The following is an 8637-nucleotide window of genomic DNA, read 5'->3' as shown; positions in this document are numbered from 1 at the left end:
TCCACGTTTTAAAAACGTATTGTATCCCACTGATTCATAACAAGGATTGCAACTCAATTTACCCACCTTTTCGTACCTCATGAGATATATCTGTCGATTAACAATTATTTATACTGTTTTCAGAGCCCATTCACCGCCATATTTTTGGTCGAGAGTCCTCACATTCCAATCTCTAAGCACAAAAGTGCCTAAACAGTACAAAACTCGAAACGAAATAAGGCTTATATAATGTATGATTTAGAGGCGCAGATCGGATCGGAATTTTTAATGATATTTAAGCGTTCATAAAATGAGGGTGATGAGAATGACCCTAGGGCACTTGTTTACTCGGTGTGATGCATCTTGACATAGACGGGAAGAATATATACGGTGTGGGGTGGACATATCGACTGTTCTAAAGATATTTCAACAATTATAAAATGTTGGGATGACCTATCTATCTATATATCTATCTATCTATCTATCTGTCGATCTAGATATCTATTTATCTATATATCTATCTATTTATCTATATATCTATCTACTATCTATCTATCTATCTATCTATCTATATATTTATCTATCTATATATATATAAAGTAAAAAAATGAAATCCATTTCTCAATCTTTTATCTATAGCGCTTTCGCCATGCGGGCTCGTCAGTAGATTTTTAAACAATGTAAACAAGTTCCATTATGACGTCATCCTTGTGACGTTATGTTGGTAACGTTAAACACAATATAGTCATGATTGTGACGTCAGAACATTATACAATGTTAATGTTAGGCACATTTAAAAATACAGAAATATTTCAAACTGTTCAGTGTTTAAGTTTTAAGCGCCTCTAAATTCCTGTACATTAAAGGAGACTTTCTATATAAAATGTACATGTTGAATAACATGAAGTAAAAACATTAACAATTTAGTTTCGGATTAAACAGTTTTACAAAATAGTTTTCCTTGGCTTTGCATAATTGTTCATTTTCCTCTTTTACTCTTGGGAAAATATAAAACTGCCTTCCCCGCACGAATCAAAATGTCCGCTACTACACGGTGTTTCTTATTGTAGGATATATGATATGTTGTTTATGTACACGGACACGGTCAGCCAATTTAGTTCCTGTTTGTCCTATATTATAGTTTTCTCCACATGTAATGCACGCCACACAATGAAGTAGATTTTTAAATTTACACGTCATAGTTGAATTTACATTGAAGTTCATTCCGTTTTTGAAACTAATGGAGTGGCCGGTTTGTATACATAGGCAAGGACCGCGTCGTGGATCCTCGGTTTTTCGGGGTTTTATGTAAATTTGGCTTTAGTGAATTTGGTGGTTGATGTCGGCTGTGGAGTACACTTGTATATCTGTGAGCTGATTGAGGTCATTTAATGTTTCTGATTGTTGAAGAATTTGGAATAATTGCTTAGCTGTTTTGAACATGTTGTGATTTCTCGGGTTGTGTATTACTTATTTACTTAGTCCTCTTCGTGCTGGTCAGCACATAAGGCCGTCACCAGAGACTTCCATGTTGGTTTGCCTTTTGTCCATTTCTGGACCTGTCCCCAACTACAGTTGTTATCTTTCATTTCTTTCTCCACCGATCTTCTCCAGGTCTCTCTTGGTCTTCCTCTCTTTCTCTTGCCAGTTGGTGACCATTTGAAAGCAACCCTTGGGATGGAATTTGGGTACATTCTGCATACATGTCCTATCCACAGCCATTTTTTCTTTCTGATCGTCTGGGATAGAGGAGTGGTGCTTTTCCTTTTGTACAGTTCGTCATTTGAGATGGTGCTAGGCCAGAAGATGCGCAATATTCTGCGGAGACATCGGGTCTGAAATACATCCAGCTTGTTGGAAATAGACTTGGTTACTTTCCAAGATTCAGCACCATATAGTAGGACCCCAAGCAGGTTGCTCTTGAAGATTTTAATTTTGGTGTTGGTGCTAAACTTTGTTGACCTCCAGATGTTCCGCAGAGCAGCATACCCTCCTGTGGCTTTAGAAATGCGAGCTTGTACACCCATCAGTGGTGACCTTACTTCCTAGGTATGGGAAGTTGGTGACATCTTCTATGTTTGTGCCATTTAAAGAAATAGGTTCCTCTGATATGGTATTGACCTTCATGATCTTAGTTTTGGAGGTATTTCTATGAAGGCCAATTGTTTCAGCTGTTTTTGCGAGCTGGGTGTTTTTTTTTCCTTGCATGTCTCGATGACGGTGAGATAACAGTGCAATATCGTCTGCAAAATCAAGGTCTTCAAGTACTCCTGTCATACCCCAAGTAATCCCTGTTCGTTTGCTTCTAGTTGTTTTTCGCATAATCCAGTCGATGCAGAAGGTAAAGAGAAGAGGAGAGAGCATACATCCCTGTTTCACTCCTGTCGTCAATTTAAACTCCTCTGATAGGTTTGATCCACAGATAACTCTGGTATTAAGTTCAATGTATTGCATTTTGATGATGGAGATGATTGTATCTGGAATTCCATAATGACGAAGGGTTTTTTCTAGGGCTAGGCGATTAACACTATCAAAAGCTTTGGTGAAGTTGATGAAATTGATGTATAATGGGGGGATTCCATTCATTGCTTTGTAGGGTTGTGTATACATGTATATTATAATCATGGATGTTTATTGCAAAAAGTTATATCAATATTTGGATTTCCGTTTATTTCACGCTTCCATACAAAACGTAACATTCCTGAAGGAATTGAAAGTATACCTTCGGCGACAACATTATCCGGAAAAAAACTCATTAATGACGGAATTAGCAAAACACGGAACACACCAATATGCAAGGTGAAGATAACGAACAGTGATCAATCTCATAACTCCTACAAGCAATACAAAATAGATAGTTGGGCAAACACGGACCCCTGGACACACCAGAGGTGGGATCAGGTGCTTAGGAGGAGTAAGCATCCCCTGTTGACCGGTCACACCCGCCGTGAACCCCATATCCTGATCAGGTAAACGGAGTTATCCGCAGTCAAAATCAGTGTGCCAAGAACGGCTTAACAATCGGTATGAAACACGTCAGACAGCATTTGACCCAATGCGAGGTTGTATTGACGAACTAGATCGTTATAACGACCATAGAATTTGCAAAATGCTGACTTCAGTCTATCTAAAGAAACTCCTGACACAAAGAAAACGATGTAAACAACGATATTCATTTTGTAATTACGCAAAACCCACGCAACCACAATGTTTTTGGAACAGCTAGAAGATTTTTTCCCATAGAAGAAGAATCCCAAGATCTCAAAAACCTGATAAAAGAATCTCAAATAAAAACAGCAGAAGACAGGCTCCTAATCTGAAGGGAATTTTTAAACGCCCGATTTACTACGGAAAATTCCAAATCTGTGCAAAAATGTCGAAATTCACGTTACGGTACATGTAATCATTTAGAGGAAGGCAGAGAGAAAAATTCTAAGATGCGGTAAAAAAAGATTAAGACCAAATGCTAACATGATATGCAAATCTGAAATTGATTATATTGCATGACTTGACCTACCTGTAATGAAAATTACATCGGACAAACCAGCAAACCGAACGCTCGTGTGCGCGTCCACAAGCAGTAAATATAAGAAATTCACCATGTTGCGAACATTTTGCCAATTGTGGTCATGAAAATTTCAACATATTTCCAATTTAGAAAATGTATAATGACTGCGAAATAGTTTCCGCCGCCAGAATCGTTGTCGCCAGGTGGCACGCGTGTAGTAGCTGGTATCAACAATGTCGAGTAGAAGTTAGCTCAGTGTTATTATAGTATCGTTCAGTTACGAGTTTACAATGCCACAATATTGTTGTGTGCCAGGATGCACGGGATTTGGAGGACACATATTCCCCAGTCATCAATACGCTGAAAAAAAGTGGAGGATCGCCATCAAACGAATTGATCCCAAAACAAAACAACTATGGAAATTTGGACCTATTGATGTTGTATGCAAAGCACACTTTCTTTCGTCCGACTATAAAAGCACATTATTAGGTTAGTATCAAGCATGGTAGTTTTTCGTAAAAGCAGTGATTTTGTCACATCCATATGTATGATATTTCAATGAATTATTCGTCTTTCCACAGTTCAATGCATATACATATTTAATCCGAAATTACTCAGAGAAATAATTCAGTGGGTTTTAAACAAATTTAAATAGATAATGAAACTATAAGCATTGATATATAGGCCCCTAGGCCTCTTATTTTTATATTGAGGAATATTGGATTTTTTATTTAAGTTTATCAATTTACTAAGTACATGTACATTATAGAAATACTTTCAAGTTAGGCTCACATATAAAGAGTGCGTTTGTCCCGCCTTCTCCCAATTCAAAACCTTCTATGATTTCCTAGCTTTAATTGAATTAAATTGATTGTGCATGTACTTATATTTTATTATTATCATGTATGTTTTTATTCAGCTTTTTATTAGTATTAAGTCATTTACTATATTATGTTTAAGAAGATGATGCTTTGTGGTTGCATGTTATTTTTTCAGGTGTGCTAAAGACACGTCACTTGGAGGAATCCTGTAATGACAAGTCCATGTCTAAACATTATCTTAATTTTATTGATTTATTAGAAAAGTTTATATCTTTATTTAAGTACACATAAATCACATCTGGCATGGAAGTTGACCTAATTATTATTTTCTTCTAATAATGTGTTTCCTGACATTAAATCCAATATACTTTCAACACTGGTATACTGTAGAAACAGAATAAATACACTGATTATCTATTGCATTTGAAAACATTGATGTGACGTCATACCTATATTTTTGTCTCTCTGAAAGTATACCGGTAGCAGTCCGATAATAATAATTACCAGTTCATTAGGCTACAGTTCCATAAACTTTTTTAGGGGAACAGGCAATCCTTAAAGAGGATGCTGTCCCATCTGTTTTTCCTTTACTTCTACATCTTCAACTTTGAATGGGCGACAATCTTTTCCAAGGACCATGACTCAACCAAGCATTTGTGATCATCAGAATGTTCAAAATGAAGTCACAGTTGAATCTTCAAATAATGAAATAGATAATGTAGAAACTGACTTAACCCGCGATAAGAATGTAACTCATGAAAGTGTTCCGTGTACTCTTGGCCGTTTTTCTATTGAAAACTTTAGAACAAATCCGAAACCATCAATTACTACACAGGGTTTTCAGACTTTGAACATTTCCAATTATTTTTCCACTGTCTTGGCCCAGCATCATTAGATCCCAAAAATCAGTCAACCATTATTTCTCCCATGGATCAGCTGTTCTTGACCTTGATTAAACTGTGTCAAACCAAGGGAGATTATGAACTTAGTCTCATGTATGAAATTAGTGAAACAACAGTTTCAACAATCATTATCATGTGGATACTTTATTTTGTACTTCCAACTTAAAGATCTTGATATTTGGCCATCCCGAGACATTATTGACAAGAACATGCCTGACGACTTTTTAAAGAAACGTCCAACTACAAGAGTAATTCTTGATGCGATCGAAATTCCAATTAAAAAACCATCAATTGTTAATGCCCAATCAATCACCTGGTTTGGTTATAAACACCGTAACACTTTGAAAACAATGATTGGCTGTACCCCTAGAGGGGTTGTTTCCTTTATCAGTGATTCTTTTGGTGGGTCAGCATCAGATCGATAGATCATTGAGTCATCTGATATCATTAAACAAGAGTCAATATGTTTTGCCAAAACATAGCATAATGGCACACCGGGACATTATGGTGCAAGACTTTTTTTGCACCCAGGGATGTATTCGTAAATAATCCTACCATGCTCAAAGGTAAGTCGCAACTTGAGCGAAAAGATGTTGTTAGAGACCGGAGAATTGCTTCCAAAATAATACATGTAGAGAGAATAATTGGACTTTCCAAGACATACAAAATACTCAGTTACCCACTACCATCCAGCAAATGTGTTCTTGGATCAAGAATTGTATTTGTGTGCTTTTCTTTGTCAAACTTTAGAAAACCCATAGTAGATGGTTATGCTTAAGTTGCCTAATCCTCAGCTATTTTGTATCACAGTATGCACTTATTCCTCTTAAAGATTTACAAATTCGTTTTAAGAAGCACATTTCTATCATGTAAATACTATTAAATTCAATGCTAGCAGGATAACTTTACAAATAAATATTGCAAGTGTTGACTTACTATACCTTGAGTATTAGAACTAAAATGTTGTTAATCAAATAATTTTATAACTCTTACAGACAATATACATGTATGAAGTTGATCTTTTTGTTTATAAGGTCTAAAAGTCAATCACTAATACAATGAAAGAAGGCCGAAACAAAATTTATGTTGGGTTCCACTTTCTAGACCGAGCATAAAACTTTCTGCCGACCATAACACGTTTTTTTCATTCTCACAGCTTTTGCAAATGTCATCATTTATTGACTTATTAAGTTATTTATTATGCACTAATACTAGACAGATTCCAAAACACAGAAACGTTTGTTTACTATACAGTTGAAGAAATGTTTTGATTCATCACATAAGTTGTATTTGCTTACTAGATATTCACTTTATTTTATGCATAGTAGAATACGAAATCATTCAAAAATAATCCAACCTATAGAATAACAAAAAACTCACTACCTATCTTCCTTAAAAATTTGGAAGTGAAAGTGGAAACCAACATTTTTGTTTGTCCTAATCTAACCCTCCGAAATATCAAATATTTGAAGAAATGCAAATGTTATGTGCATTACAATATATTTGCCACAAGTAATGCATTACATTACCATTACTTGTAATGCAAAACTGGCCCATCGCACTGAAATTGGCTGCCATTACATTACCATTACTCCACGTCTGATATTAATACATTTGATTTTTGTTACATGTAGATAGTGCCTTTGAGATTACCTGAAGACTAGTGAAAGGAGCTGAGTATCTCATTGTAATATCCATAGAAGACCTGGAACAGTAGTTCACCATACAGTTGTACACATACCTGGAATATCCTGAAGAATATTTCAAATATTTTTCCTTTCTAGGATCCTCTAGCATTTCATCAGTGTTCTTTCTCTTCCATGGGATTTTCTCAGCAGCTAATGATTTACCTAAATAATATTTTTTATCTTGAAAAATGGAACAATTAATTCATTGAATATTGTTTCAATGGTGATTAGTCATCCTCCCCGAAATTGAAAATTGCTGGGTGAGTGAAGGAGAGTTAACTTGAAATATGTCAATAGGACATGAATGTCATACCCAATGTGATATTCGTAATGCAATATAAAAAACAACAACCAGGGATTTATTGGTACCTTCTCATGGCCCGATATATTCTGTCTTAGAATTTAATGTTTTTGCATTTCTTGAAAAATTGAAATACTGCACTTATATTCATAGCAGAGCTTATATATAATATACATGGTAGTGCGGCACTTCTATTGACTGTACATATAATACACACCTTCATACATTTTCTTTGGTACATGGAAACTCTGAAGGTTGTCTGTACACCCTTTTCTGATGGCTAGCATGCCCTTTTCAGTAAACTCCTCAACCATCAGTAAAACCGCAGCAAAATGCTTATATGTGTCATGAGGTCACTTGCCTGATGGGAAGTCAGAGGATCTCCATTAGATTTATCCAGTCCCAATTTCAAAATTGTAGGATGCCTGATAAAGGTTAAATTACATGGATATGTATTGCTGGACTGCAAATTAAGATTATGGTGAACAGTCAACTATGATAATAATAAAATTTATATTGCGCCTTAAATAAAATTTGTTCTAAGGCGCTTTACAAGGTCAAGAGAGGGGATAAAACAAAACACAATTAAATGAAATTAAACGGCATAAGATCTTATAACTGTAAAATTACCAAAATAAAACACTATGATTGATATCAATACTAAAGTTTTTCTTTCGGGGGTTGGGGTGGTGGTGGTGGTCATTGTAGCATGACTATTAGCATATAGCATAAAATATTATGTAACATATCAAAACATTTTGTTTCATTACTGCACCAACTATTCCAGATAAATAAATACGTGTATCTTCTGACAGTATGCTACAAGCAAATATTCTTCCTCCTGACAGAAGGTATTTGCCCATTCCATTGCTTTAATGTCTGATGACATCTATTTGTCTTCTGCAAAATTAAAATCAATTGGTACTGGTAAACCTAAACTAAGTATGTATCACAGTCACCTTAATGACCATATTAATGTTAAACTTCTAAGTTCACAATGTGATAAAATCTGTAAAGTTACACCCAAGTAATTGCATGGAGTGTCAGTGGTGGATTGGGGGGTGCTATTTTTTGGGGTTGCAAACTTCACCCTACCATCTAGTTAAATATTGATAACAACATGATTTCATTAGACATTTTGGACTCTCCAAAAGTCTGAGCAGAAAGGGAAACTTAGATTGCACCTCCCACCTTATTAAAAATTATATGGACCCCCCATCTCCTAGGATTTGATACGGATGTATATTTAATTGCAGATTAAGGATTATCTCCCTCATGCATAGCTCTTATTCTTAGACGAATTTGACACCATTGTTTTGGCACACTATTTTTCCCTATAATAGTTCTAGCAAGTTTATTGTTATTTCGGATTTTAAACATTTCGGTTGAGCATCACTGAAGCTATATTTGTCGAAATGCGCATCTGTTGCATCAAAAT

The sequence above is a fragment of the Ostrea edulis genome, chromosome 2 (genome assembly GCF_947568905.1).
Source record: "Ostrea edulis chromosome 2, xbOstEdul1.1, whole genome shotgun sequence".
NCBI lineage: Eukaryota > Metazoa > Mollusca > Bivalvia > Ostreida > Ostreidae > Ostrea > Ostrea edulis.
This window is presented reverse-complemented; position numbering follows the sequence as displayed.